The sequence below is a fragment of the Homarus americanus genome, unplaced genomic scaffold, assembly GCF_018991925.1.
Source record: "Homarus americanus isolate GMGI-L3 unplaced genomic scaffold, GMGI_Hamer_2.0 scaffold54679, whole genome shotgun sequence".
NCBI classification, from domain to species: domain Eukaryota; kingdom Metazoa; phylum Arthropoda; class Malacostraca; order Decapoda; family Nephropidae; genus Homarus; species Homarus americanus.
In genome coordinates this window covers 2,790,671-2,805,762 of record NW_024722701.1, presented here as the reverse complement: position 1 = coordinate 2,805,762, position 15,092 = coordinate 2,790,671, and positions in this window count along the sequence as shown.

Sequence of the window (15,092 nt, the reverse complement as noted above, 5' to 3'; positions counted from 1 at the left end):
GATGTACACCAGCCAAAGCTTAATGCTGATGGACCTCAGCCTAAAACTAAGTTGTAAGTCAACAAGTTCTTATTCATTAACCCAAATACTAGAGTTAAGGTTTTCTTTGACCTTTTCCAACCCAAAGGCTTGTGGTACCATTAGTTTTATAGTAATGTACTATTAGTTATATTGTAACAAGGTCTTAGTTTTATAGTAATGTACTATTAGTTATATTGTAACAAGTTCTTAGCTTTATGGTAATGTACTATTAGTTATATTGTAACAAGTCCTTAGCTTTATGGTAATGTACTATAACGAATATTGTAACAAGTCCTTAGCTTTATGGTAATGTACTGGAAGGGTACGGAAAGGTCCTAGCGTGGATAGAAGACTTTCTACATGACCGCAAGCAGCGTGTGGTGGTTAATGGCTCAAAATCATTTGTAACCTGTCACAAGTTGGGTCCCATAGGGCAGTGTATTGGGCCTGCTGTTTGTTTCATAAATGACATGCCTGATGCTGTACACTCCTCCATACAAATGTTTGCGGATGATACCAAGTTATTTCGGGAAATCAAGAACCAAGCGGACTGTGAAGGGCTGGAGAAGGATCTCTGTGGGCTCCAAGAATGGTCTTAGAAATGGCTGCCGAGATTCAATGTCACAAAGTGTAAGAGGATGCACCTGGGGCGTACCAACGGTAAGGAGGCGTATCATATATCCCAACGGGATGAAGAAACTGCACTATTTGAGACAATGTGAGAAGGCCCTAGGTGTGTATGTTGACAATGAGCTAAAGTTCTCGGGCCTTTGAGAGAAGGTTAATCAGGCAAATAAATTAATGGGTCTTATAAGAAGGACGTTTAGATATCTGGACGGTCCGTCCCTCGTATCGATCTTCAAGAGTGAAGTGCTTCCCCATCTGGAGTGCTGTCACCCCATCTGGTCCCCGAGATATACTAGGGACTGTCAGTCGATTGATAATGTCCAGAGGAAGGCCACCAGACTGGTGCCTGCACTTCGACACCTCAGCTACCCTGAGAGATTGGAGCGCCTGAACTTGCCTAGCTTATACTACAGGTGGGCAAAGGGGGGACCTAGTTGAGGTGTATAAGCATCTCATGGGGGCACTACTCAGTTGAGTGTCCTTACTTGAAGCTGGTGGACGCTCGCCCCACAAGGGGTCACAGCTCAAGATTGAAGAAGCTGCAAGTCCAGAAAACTGTGAGAGCAAACTTTTTCGGAGTGAGGGTTGTAAACTCTTGGAACAATCTACCAGTGTGTGTTGTGACGGCACCGAGTGTGAGCTCTTTCAAGACAAGACTTGACCAACACTGGAGCAGGTTCAGGTACATTCAGCAGCTGACCACAACTCGACCATCTCCATACTGCCAGCTACTCAGCCCTCACTAGCTAAAATATGTCTAAGTTAGCTGCTAGTATCAAACATTCAAATTTCACGAAACAACAGCTGACTGATATGATAATGGAAGTCCAATGGACTCTCATACGGGACATCATACAACAAATGAATAAGGAGACCATCAGGAAGCTAGAAGAAGCTGACCAACGCCTCACTGACCAGCTAAGTGAGATTAAAAGAAGCTTGGAATTCTCGCAAGGGGAATAAGTGACTTACAAGCAAAGTTGAACGTTGAAGCTAAAGAGAACCGAACACTCAAGACCCAAGTTCAACAGCTGAGTGAGGAGAATTCCAAGCTCAAAACGGAACTAACGACAACAGCAGACCGGGTGGATTATGTGGATGACATAGGGCGGCGAAACAACCTCAGGATTGCCGGATCCCTGAAGACATCCACGAGAACTGGGAGTCATCACATTTCACGCTGAATGAACATTTTAAACTTCCTGAAGTAAAGTTTGCGTATTCAACGCGTCGGGAAACCCAACTCCTCCCGCCCCCGCGACATCATAACAAAATTCTCATCCCCCTCTGACCGTGACAAAGTGTTTTATCAACGCAGTAAACTGAAAGGCACCACTATCTTCGTCAACGAGACCTCTGCCCAGGTACGACTAAAGCCCGTCTACAGCAAATGGACCAGTTTAAAGAAGCCAGGAAACACGTGACGTTCAGTCATAAAACCCTTGTTGTGAGGGAATCGGGCAAGTGGACACCCGCCCACTCACACCACTGTACCAACCCCCCGAAGCCCCTCGAGAACCCCCTCCCCACTGAGGGGAACCAGCCACTGTCGCTATCACCTGAGGAGTTTACCCCCCTGCCGGCCAACTCGAGTACTACACGTCTACCCTCTGTGGTGGAAACCAGCAACCCTCAAAACCGAGTGACAGGCGCACCTCCCACTCCATCTGGGAATCACCCTCAACAGTACCGGTCATCCTAATTCTGTTGGTTGTAGCACTTGTGAGTACGTTACCCCCCACTGTTGTAATTTTCATAGGTCTTCCTTTTTCACACCTCAGTGACCCTTAGTTATTACTGTTCCTTAATCAGTATCAATGTTCCCACAATGATGATGCTAGTGTCATTCCCTTAGATGTGCTAGATCGTATGTGTTACACCCCCTTTACCCATGGTGTCGACACAATACTCCCTCATATCGATCCTGATGTCTTTCTACACAACTCACTGGGTTACACCAACCCAAACTGTAACTATTACTTTCCTGACTCCCCCAAGTTTAGTTCTAGTCTCCTACTACCTCATTCCTTCTCCTTGATTAGCCATAACATCAGCAGTATTTCCCTTCATCTAGATACCTTTTTAGATCAATGTTTATCTTCTATTGCCCACAAATTTGATGTACTTGGGTTCTGCGAGACCAAACTCACTAACGATATTGACCATTTGTATAACATTCCTAATTATAACAGACACTGCGTCAACACGTCACGACACAGTGGTGGTGTCGCCCTATACTGTATGTTATCAAGTAGTACAACACTTCTGTAAGAGATGATTTAAAGGTTCAGGAGTAGTACATGGAGTGTGTTTTCATTGAATTACGTAACGACACACGAAATATCCTCGTAGGAGTAATCTACAGAAGGCCCCACACTAATGTAAGGAATTTTCTTGATAAATTTTCAGAGCTTAACACTATCATAAGTTCAGAGAGGAAACATTGCTACATTACAGGAGATTTCAACCTTGATCTATTAAAATCAGAAACCGACACCTCAATATTAGACCTTCTTGCTACCTGTCATTCTAAACTCTTCAACACTACAACCAAACCCGCTAGAGTAACTGCCACCTCTGCCACTGTGATAGATCATATCTGGACTAACAACACTCCTAACAACCTAGCAAGTGGAATTATTTATAATATCTCAGAGCACTTTCCAGTTTTTGCCATGTATAAAACAGCCACAAGGCCTGAAAGGTCTAGTAAGTCTTAATCTAATACAGAGACTACTGCGCCGACAACATGCTCCTTTTTGAAAACAACCAAATGAATGCTAACTGGGATCTTGTCTATGCCTCCAACAACCCTAACGTGAACAGCTGCAACTTCTCTGGCATCTTCAATGCTTGCTTTGATAAATGCTTCCCACTCAAGACTAAGTCAGTGAAAACTGTATCCATTTCCAAACCCAATATCACAAGCGAAATTAAAATAATGATAAAAGAAAACAAACTCCAAAGGAAATTTGCAAAAAGACCCATAACTTTCGGTGATCTTACCGAAGTATCAGAAATAGAGTAGCTCAAGCAGTTAGAAATGCCAGACGTAACTATTATACAAATAAGCTCCAGTCAGCACCAGGCGACAGTAAGAAAACCTGAAATGTCAAATTCTATTCAGAACAGGAACACTCAGCCTTCGGCCCCCACTCAGCTTTTATGATAAATGATTCAGTTGTAACAGAACCCTCCCTCATTGCCAACCACTTCAATGAATATTTTATTAATGTTGGCAAAAATCTTGCAGAGAGCATCCCTGATCACCATGAGGAATTTGGAGCCTACCTGCAAAACAGACAACAAAATGAGCTAGTCTTATCCCCTGTCATGGCAGATGAATTACTGGCCATCATAAAAATGTCCAAAGATGCAGCAGCAGGCGAAGATAATATACCAATGAGCATCATTAAGTGGCCCACTTATTAGTACTACCTGTTCTCCTCCACATTTGTAACTCCTCCTTCACTAGTGGTGTCTTTCCGGATAAACTGAAACTTGCTAAAGTTCACCCAGCATATAAAAAATCTGGGGACAAAGGTCTCTTCAAGAATTACTGCCCCATATCAGTCCTCCCAGCCTTGAATAAGATACTAGAAATGCTAGCATGTAATAGACTAAATTAATTCTGCAATGCCAATAACATCTTTACAGACTCCCAGTTTGGATTTAGACCTAGAAGGTCGACTGAGGGTGCTCTGCTATCCTTTACTCATGACATCTTAAATTCCTTTGACGACAGTCATTCACAGTCAGTATATTCTTGGACCTCTCTAAAGCCTTCGATACTGTCAACCATACCATCCTCCTTTCAAAGCTTGATCATTACAGCATTAGGGGCCTGTCCCACAATTGGTTTACCTCTATCAGTCCAACAGGTTGCAGCATGTCTGCAATAATAATCACCAATCTGACTCCTCGCCAATCTTGTATGGAGTCCCCCAAGGTTCCATTCTCGGTCCAGTATTGTTTTTGTTGTACATATACGACTTAGTCCACGCCAGCTCACTCACAAAATACAACTTATTTGCAGACAATAGTAATCTCTATGCCAGCAACTCAGACCTCCATTCCTTGATGAGAACTATGAACACTGAATTAACTGAAGTCGGGACCTGGATAATACGTAATAACTGACCTTAAACCTTGAGAAAACCCACTACACCATCTTTCACAGAAGAAAAAACTTACCTCCAGACTTGAACCCTCTGTACCTTGGTAATATAGTCCTCAAACGCGAACAAAATACTAAATTCCTCGGAGTTATTGTTTTTGAGAAACCACATACAGTAGTACCCCGATTTACGCCGTCAATTGAACCCACAGGGTACCGCGGAAAGTGAAATCCGCGTAAATGGAACAACAGAACATATGGGATTAATTCCAATAGAGACTGGCCCGACCCCCAAACTCCACTTTTTCCGACACAATACTTATGTTGTAGTAAAAATAACATCTAAATTTTATGATGGTATGCTCACACAATTAATATTTAAGAGAAATACAGTCGCCAGGTTAATGTCCATTCAAATAATGGACTCAAATCCCCCCCCCCCACTCTTCCCAGCTCACTGGCCCCTACCTCTCTGAGAAATGATTGGGTGAAACACTAAATTTTAACATTTAGTAATAAATAATACCTCAAACTAAAGTTAGGATAATATAATTGACATTTCTGGATTCCTTGCAGGTCAGGGAATATTTTGAATGTAAACGACATATATTTTGCACAAAAGGTAAAATATTTGCTTTGTGTAAACCAAATGATTACATTAGATCTAAAATTTGTATGTCTAATGCAAAATCCATGATGTTTATATTCAAAATGGTCATCATATTGTAAGAATTCCAGCAATGTAAATTATATTCTGGCCGGGTAATTTGTATGAATTTTATGAGCTAAAACATATATCTTCATTAAATAAACAAAGAAATATTCTTCAAGGACACTATCTGTCAATCAAAATACTCGGCCCTAGCTGGGTCGGTCCCTCCCTCCCCCCCCACCTTCCCTCCCTACCAGAGAAGCTTTGGGAGAAAATAGTAATTTACATTTTTAGTAATAAATAATAACTCAAGACTAAAGTTAGGATAATATAATTGACATTTCTGGATTCCTTGCAGGTCAGGGAATATTTTGAATGTAAACTTCATATATTTTGCACAAAAAAAAAATACTTGCTTTGTGTAAACCAAATTATTACATTAGATCTAAAATTTGTATGTCTAATGTAAAATCCATGATGTTTATATTCAAAATGATCATAATATTGTAAGAATTCCAGCAATGTAAATTATATTCTGGCCAGGTAATTTGTATGAATTTTATGAGCTAAATAAAAAAAAAATTACACTTCACGCGTATATGAGTAGATGCACCGCGGAAAGTGAAAGTCCGGTTCTGGCAAGGTACCGCGTAAATGAGAAATAGCGGTAAGTGAAACCGTGTAAAGCGGGGTAATACTGTACAAGCCATTCACAGTAAAGTCAATAAACAGTGCAGTATCATGTATCACACTCGACAGTCACTCACTCTCACAGCAATGAAAGAGATCTATTATGATCTTGTTTACCAACACCTGATACACTGTCACACACTACAGGGAGCCTCTGGCTCTTCAAAAACACAATCTCTGGTTACAGCACAAAAGAGAGTTGTACAGACAATGACCTACTTGAAAAAAGAGATCACACAAACGAAAAATTTGCTATATTGACAATTTTAAAATTCGAAAATATTAACACCTACTGCTGTGCCATCTTTGTTTACAAATCTATCAATTACTTGCTTGACAATAATTATTTCCACATCAGGAATAATCAAGAGATACAACTGAAGGCAACCAGAGCTACTAAGACCACCCCCCCATGCACTCCTCTCAGTTCCCAGACCTCCATAAAATATCACGGTGTGAAGGTGTGGAACAACTTACCCCCACCCATCCGAGCAAAAGACTACGCTCCCTTCCTTTAAATCATCTCTTAAAAAATATCTATTGACTAAGTATTAATATATTTCTTGTAACATCTATATTTACAGTACCTGCTTTTATTTTACCATCAAAACCATTTTATCGGAAATTATCATGTAAATAGATAAGTAATTACCATTGCAACAAACATAATCGCCAAATAGACAATCCTGACAGCTCTGTCCTCTTGTTCAACAATATTACTGTACAATCCAGGTTGTACTGCTCCCCCATTATACTTATGTTTTTCAATTCCACTGTAATTTATGTACAGGTGTATATAAAAAAAAAAAATAAATAAATAAATAAATATACAGTAATACCCCGATTCACGCGGTCAATTGAACCCGCGGAGGTCCGCGTAAAACGAGAAACGCGTAAATGGAATAACAGAACATATGGGATTAATTGAAATAGAGACTGAGCCGACTCCCAAACTCCACTTTTTCGGACACAATACCAACACAATACCTATGTTGTAATAAAAATAACATCTTAATTTTATGATGGCATGCACACAATTAATATTTAAGAGAAATACAGTCGCCAGGTTAATGTCCATTCAAATAATGGACTCAACTCCCCCCCTCTCTTCCCAGCTCGCTGGCTCCTCCCTCTCAGAATTGTTTGGGTAAAAACACTAGATTTGAATGTCTAGTAATAAATAATACCTCAGACTAAAGCAAGGATAATATAATTGATATTGCTGGATTCCTTGCAAGACCAGGAATATTTTGAATATACACGTCATATATTTTGCACAAAAGATAACATATTTGCTCTGTGTAAACAAAATTCTTGCATTAAATCTAAAATTTGTATGTCTAATGCAAAATCTATGATGTTTATATTCAAAATGATCATCATATTGTAAGAATTCCAGCAATGTAAATTATATTCTGGCCGGGTAATTTGTATGAATTTTATGAGCTAAAACAAATATCTTCAGTAAATAAAAAAAATATACTTCACCCAGACACTATCTGTCAATCAAAATACCCCACCTCCGGCTCCCTCCCTCTTCCCACGCTCACTGGGTCCGTCCCTCCCTCCCTACCAGAGAAATGTTTGGGGTAAAACAGTATATTTACATTTTTGGTAATAAATAATACCTCAGACTAAAGTTAGGATAATATAATTGACATTGCTGGATTCCTTGCAAGACCAGGAATATTTTGAATAAACACGTCATATTTTGCACAAACGATAACATATTTGCTCTGTGTAAAAATTCTTGCATTAGATCTAAAATTTGTATGTCTAATGCAAAATCCATGATGTTTACATTCAAAATGATCATCATATTGTAAGAATTCCAACGATGTAAATTATGTTCTGGCCAGGTAATTTGTATGAATTTTATGAGCTAAATAAAAAATAATACTTCACCCTTGTATATGAGTAGATGCACCGCGTAAAGTGGGAATTCCGGTTCTGGCAGGGTACCGCGTAAACCAGAACCGCGTAAAGCGGGGTATTACTGCATATGAATGATTACTAAGTGATGCAACAGTCTGGTTCATATGGCACCAGAGATAATTAATAGTAAAAAGTTAAATAAAATAAAACAAAACCCAGAAATAAAACGACCCAATATAAAACATGATAAAACCAAGAGCCTCACCGAGTGTAGTCATCCTGGTTTACTCCTCATGGTCTGTTCAGTCTCCATCACGACCAGCCACCACCGCCAGCCACCACCGCCAGCCATCACCGCCAGCCACCACCGCCAGCCATCACCGCCAGTCATCACCACCAGCCATCACAGCCTGTAATTCATGCTCTTATTATGTCACCATTACACAGCACCAACTTCTAAAACAAGTTTACTACAGAACAAAACATCTGGTGAGCTCTTAAGAACAGAACTGTTATGGTTCTGAACACTTGGTAATGACCAAGAAATTTATAGTGGTGCACAGTGTCCCGTACAGCACAGCACAGCACAGCACAGCACAGTGTCCCGTACAGCACCGTGTCCCGTACAGCAGTACAGCACAGCACCGTGTCCCGTACAGCACAGCACCGTGTCCCGTACAGCACAGCACCGTGTCCCGTACAGCACAGCACCGTGTCTCTGTACAGCACAACACTGTGTCCTGTACAGTACAGCACTGTGTCCTGTACAGTACAGCACTATGTTCTGTACAGTACAGCACTATGTCCCGTACATTACAGCACCATGTACTGTACAGCACAGCACTGTGTCCTGTACAGTACAGCACTGTGTCCTGTACAGTACAGCACTGTCCTGTACAGTACAGCACTGTGTCCTGTACAGTACAGCACTGTGTCCTGTACAGTACAGCACTATGTCCCGTACATTACAGCACCATGTACTGTACAGCACAGCACTGTGTCCTGTACAGTACAGCACTGTGTCCCGTACATTACAGCACCGTGTCCTGTACATTACAGCACTGTGTCCTGTACATTACAGCACTGTGTCCTGTACATTACAGTATTTTCTCGATTTAATGAACTAATTCGAGCCGCCCCTTCCCATTAAATCTGTTTCTGCTAAATTTAATTTGTTATATTCATGTGGGGTTTGTTTACATCTGCTCAGTCCTGCTGCCACCGTGTGTGTTGTTCACTGTTACCTCTTGGTCAACTAACTGCTGTAGAACGTTGATATAACACGAGATACATTCCAAGAGGAGCCGTTTTAAACCGAATACTCACTAAATCAAAGTGTTGTTTCAATGGAATAATTTAACTCCACACAGACATCGTGTAGTTTATATCAATTATTATAAGTGCCTTACTTATTTTAATATATACCGACGTAATATAATTTTCCAGTACAGGTAGTTCTGCTATAACGCGATAATTGTGTTCTTGTAAAATATCGTGTTATAGAAATTCGCGTAATAGAAATAACAGGGCTTATGGAGAAAATAGGGTTAGGTTTAGATTACTCGAAATCGAAAAAATTTAGTAGTTAGCCTAACACAAAGGATAGCACGGTCTAAATAAATGTTACATTCATATCTAATAATGAAATCATACAGTAAATGTAACACTTTACTTGATGGAGGAGAAGGGTGATTTTGAGGTTGATAAAATCGAGCTTCTCTTCAAGTGTTATATCCTTTCTTTTACGATCATCACCGGGAATTCTATCACCAGAACGCTTCTTGTTGATATTCTTCTTTACTATATTCACAGTTAATATACCACAAAATTGGAGAAATAGTAAGCAAAAATCGCGTTATAGCAAACAAGCGTTCGCGTTATACAAATATCGTTCCTAATTCATAAATCGCGTTAGAGCAAATTCGCGTTAGAGCAAATTCGCGTTATCAAAACACGCGTTATAGCAGAACTCACTGTATTTATTTTTCACCTGTTCAGTTATTGATACTTTAATTGTTTTAAATATAATTTATATAAATTTACTGTAAATGGATGGACAAGGTTATTTATATTTTGGTTTGTTTCTAAATAATTTTTCAAACCTTAAAACAGAAAATGCAGACATTCTTTTTTTTCCCCAGAAAGGATAATAATGTTAATTTTCAAACTACAAATATGATGGTTTTATATTAATTTTAATGTCATACACATCTTTTCAAACTACAATTGTTTGTCTTTTAAGTCAGAATCATCCATTTTTGCCATTGTACATAATATACTCTCCATAAGGCATTGCAGACTAGGGCTTCAGTATCTGTTCAACCACAGGTATCAGCTTCCCCAGTTTAGTGTTTACACACATAAGCATGTAACATGGTTAGGTTTATATACAATATAGGTTTTTCTGTGAGTTTAGTTTATTCCTCGCGGAGCTTGGAGGGTGTGACCGAGCAATGTAATAGCTCATCTTAAAGGCTGAAGTATTATATAAATGGGTTAATTACATTTGATTTATATACTCGATCATCCTCTAACTTTCCACTATGAGGTGACATGTTCAGAGCACGTGATAAGGTGTGCCCACGGGAGGTCGTGTCTCTTAGTGCTGAGCTAAGGCATTAAGCAGCCGGCTCTCTGGCCACCTCTTGCGGCAGTGGTTCATCATCACTCACTAGAGGAAGACGTTATTGAGAGCCATCGTGGATGGTTCCGTCTTCCCTCGAGGGAGGACTTACAGTATACTACCGTTCTCCCTCGATGGGATTGTCACTCAACATCTCACACCAACCGGACGTATTTAGAAGAGCTCTTTAATAGAGCCTACGTCCTCATCCTAACACTCATAGCTACAGTGATTAAGTTAGTGATATATACACTTGGATCTGTATATGAGATAGTTCCTCAATAAATAGATGTTCTAGGCCATTTAACTGCTGAGTCTGTCTAGGTTAATGAGGCCTGAACATTTATATTATAGAGGGTTTTTGGTAACTAAACCAATTGTCTGTTATCCTTTCATTTAGGAACTATTGAGGATACAGTTCCAAAGAGTAGATCACCGTAACTTATCACTGTAACTGCGTGTGTTAAGAGAAGGACGGAGGCTATGTTAAATAGACCTTCTAAAATATGTCCGATCTGTGTGAGGCATTGAGCAACAATGCTAATGAGTAGGGTAATTAAGGCAAAATTTAGCCAAACATCAAAAGTACCACTCAAATTTTCCCCATAGGAAGTTGTATTTAAATTTGGACGATTTGAATTTTGCGAGGTTTTTTCAGTCTACAGTAGGTTCTCAAATTTCGTGAGTTTTTAATTCAACGTTTTATATTTGGACAAAAAAACTACACAATTTCAAATTTCGACGGCTTTGAGCGGCCTTCCAACGTTCAGACGTGCACAATCGTGTAAGCATAATTTCTCTATGTACAAAAGATTCATTATCGTTTATTACTTATTTTCTTTTTGATTGAATTAATGTCAATGTGTGCAAAATGAACAATATTATTCATTAACAATATATACGTAGAATATTAAAACACACGAGGAGACAGACGGCATTGTTTTCGTTAATGTTTACAAAACCAGTGACTGATTGGTTCTACATATAAAACTGAAGAAACTAAGACCCTGGTTGTAGCTGTAGTAAAATTAATAAAAAATTTCATATGGTTGTTTTAGGAACTGTAATGTTATTTAATGTTAATAAATGGAGCAATGGAAGTAGCTAACCATTAATGGTAAAGAAAAAATGAGATCGGTGATGTAAGTGCGACATGTGAAACATATCGCCATTTCTACATAAGAATATGAAAGCAACACTTATTTACTGTTCATATATATTTTCATTAATGTTTCTGAATTTAAAACAAAAATTCTACCCACCAGTGGTGGTAAAGTTGAAACATAAGGACAGCCAATGTTGATGTGTGTTTTACTTGATGACAAAGTTGCCAAGTCATCAGGTTCAACTCTAGCTGAAGCTGTAGAACATAAGAACTTTTTTCTGATTGTTTTTAGTTTTATTTAACTTTATCGGTGTTATTTTCTGGTTTATTAGGGTGATGCTCTATGACAGGTAGTAATTCGCCCAAAAACTAGGGTAATATAAAGGAAAATTTAGCAAACACGACAGTACCAGACTCAAATTTTAATTTTCCATATAGTTGTATTTAACTCAAATGACCTTAAGTAGGTTTTACAGCTCAAATGGTGTCCAAATATAAGAGCCACTGTAAATAGGTGTCCAAGCATGAGATTACTGTAAATAGGTGTCCACATGAGAGCCTATCAAAATAGGGTGTCCAAGTATGAGAGCTCACCAAATAGGTAACCAAGTATGAGAGCCTACTGTAAATAGGTGTCCAAGCATGAGAGCCTACGATGAAGTTAGAAACAAACATACCTGCACTTTGAGACCAGCAGACAGCCTTAGCACCTCAATAGATGGCGCCACGCACCACCGCCATTAGTAAACAAAACGCATAGCAGCAAAGGTTTATTCTATTTTTTTTGCAGTATATCAACAATATTAGTTAAACTAATAGTATTGCATAGAGAATACTTGTAATTGTTAAGGCCTGTAATGAAGTAAGTCTTTGTAAGGGGCTGACTTGAAGCTGACCCTAAGAAAACTTTCAACTATCAACCAGCGCCCTGGAAGACGGCTGGTAATTTCTGAAGTATATATTTGCCAAAAGTGTACCGTTTAAAAATACGTATGTGTCCGAGGTGTCTCCGTGAGGTGTGAGTGCATTTAACGGAATTAATCCTTTATCCAGAAACCAGTTCAGACCAAGTCGGTAAATTAAGGAAAACCTCTTCCGCTAATCTAAAGTTCATGGTGTCGGATCTCTGTTAACCAAGAGTATACTGTACAAAGTATAAATTACAAAATAAATGTATAAATAATGACCACACACACACACGGGTTTATATCAAACTACTTCCCAGTCTAACTAAAGTGACTAAGTTCAAGTACTACAGCACAAAATACAACTTCACTAATATCTTTTAAAGGCCTTTACATTTTTCATGAATTCATTTGATCAATAATGTGATACAACCCAGTATCATAACCAATCCTCAGGCTTTGGGCCAAGATTATTTTGTTAATAGGACTTAGTTACTGTACAACTAAGGACCACACTTCATAACCTGGCTAAATGGACCTTTTTAGTCAAAATGGCATCACCTTTATTTATTCTAAGAGAACAAGATCATATAAACCATTGACCTGCTTCTGGTAAGGTTGAGTCTATGGTTCAGCATCTCAGGATACAGCATCTGTAATGAGGCCGAGTTTAGTGTTTGGTCAGAATATAGGGAGACTTGTGTATATTTAGGACTTTTATGGTTTGAAATTTATTAATGACGTGATGAATGTTACCTTGGGAGGATCTTTTCAGTCCTGGGTCATTTGGCTGTCTAGGTAAATGGTGGTCAAAAGACAAAAATAAGGTATTGCAATTAATTTCTTCCAGAAGTTACGACTCACTGTGCACTGCAAACAATCCTGTCCACTAATGATCCAAACACTTAGAAACAACTCAAGAACAGTATGATAAGTACAGAGCATCTAAAGCACCAAAGTAATTTGTGGAGGATGTATTTGAAGACATCTCGATCAGACTTCACTGAACACATTCCTGGCCTTATTAGACTCCTCTGCCAGCACTCCAGTATTATTGTCTGGCAACTATTCCTACAGTTGCTTCCAATTTCATGGCAGCATGTATTAACTGTCCAACTATTAGTGGAAGACACTGCTCAAGATATGGCTCATGTCAAGAATATTATATTCTTTTCACCGAGTGGGCAAGAGCTAGCAACTTGACCAGATCAAGCATCAAACAAACCATTCAAGAACATGAGTGGAGGGGTGTGTTAGGTTTACCAGAGTTTATCCCTGTAGTCAGTAATACAATTAGTAGACCAGTTATGTGCCTGAGGAACAACAAATTCTATTACGCAGACCTTCAACTTGTAGAAGAGCAGAACACAAACCTGGGTTAGAGTGGGCTAGGCATTTCATGCACAGGACAACCAGCATCAGAGGAAGTACATGGAGGAAGCCCCTCTTACAGTCTATGATTGTGGGAAACATTTTGCTGAAATGTTCTGGCTTTATCAAGACTAATCCATACAGCATAGTCCAAATAAAACATTGCAAGGAAAAACCTTGCAACAATGGCAGTTGGGATTGATTGGGTAAAATAATCCGCAGTCAGAGCTCAGGCCATTTGGCCAAAATGAAATTCTACATAAATATAAATATTAAAACATAAAATCCCTGTAATTGTATTTATTTACAAATTATAAGGATCAAGTACATTTATTGCAATCCATAATATAAGTCCACCATCAGGTGCTGAACTTACCACTGAGAACCTTGAGATGGAGAAGGAACCATCCTCCTGTCAGCACTTGGGTCAGAAATGTCTCAAGTCCCCATGACGGACACTGTATCAGGCAGTCAATACAATAGGCTGTGTCCCCGGGCCATAAGTGAAACTGTGGGTGGGGGTGAGTACACAACAGGATGGGTAACAGCAGCCTCAGTGCAGGGCATCCATGAGGTTTTACACAGATAATCTTTTGTAATCTGGCAATATCTTGGGAAATAGATAAATTGTTCTATCAGAAGCCAAGGAAAGGGATATTGACCTGACAGTGTTGCTTTTGGAATAAAAATATTAAAACCCCTAGCCTTATTGAAGATTGCTCCAAACCAACACCAGCATCAGATTTGGAACTTCTTGTTCAAACACACCTACAAGAAGGCTGACCAGACATGAATCATCTAGCTATGAAAACAGTCTTAACCAGTGATGAAACAGGCCATGAGTCTAGAGGACCCCAGGCAGTATACATGTATATATCTACCTCATTTTCCAAGATGGCGGCCAAACTATAGGATTAGTAGACACACTCGATAAAATCCATCAAAAATGAGTCAATAATAAATTTTAAAACAATAAAATGTCCCTCTCAAAAAAATTCTGACTGGACCTTGGTGCATAATAGCTGTTGTAATGTAACTATTTGTTTTAGTTTTCATCTTTTGGTTCTCAAGATTTTAGATTTTAACAGGTGAAACATTTACTTATC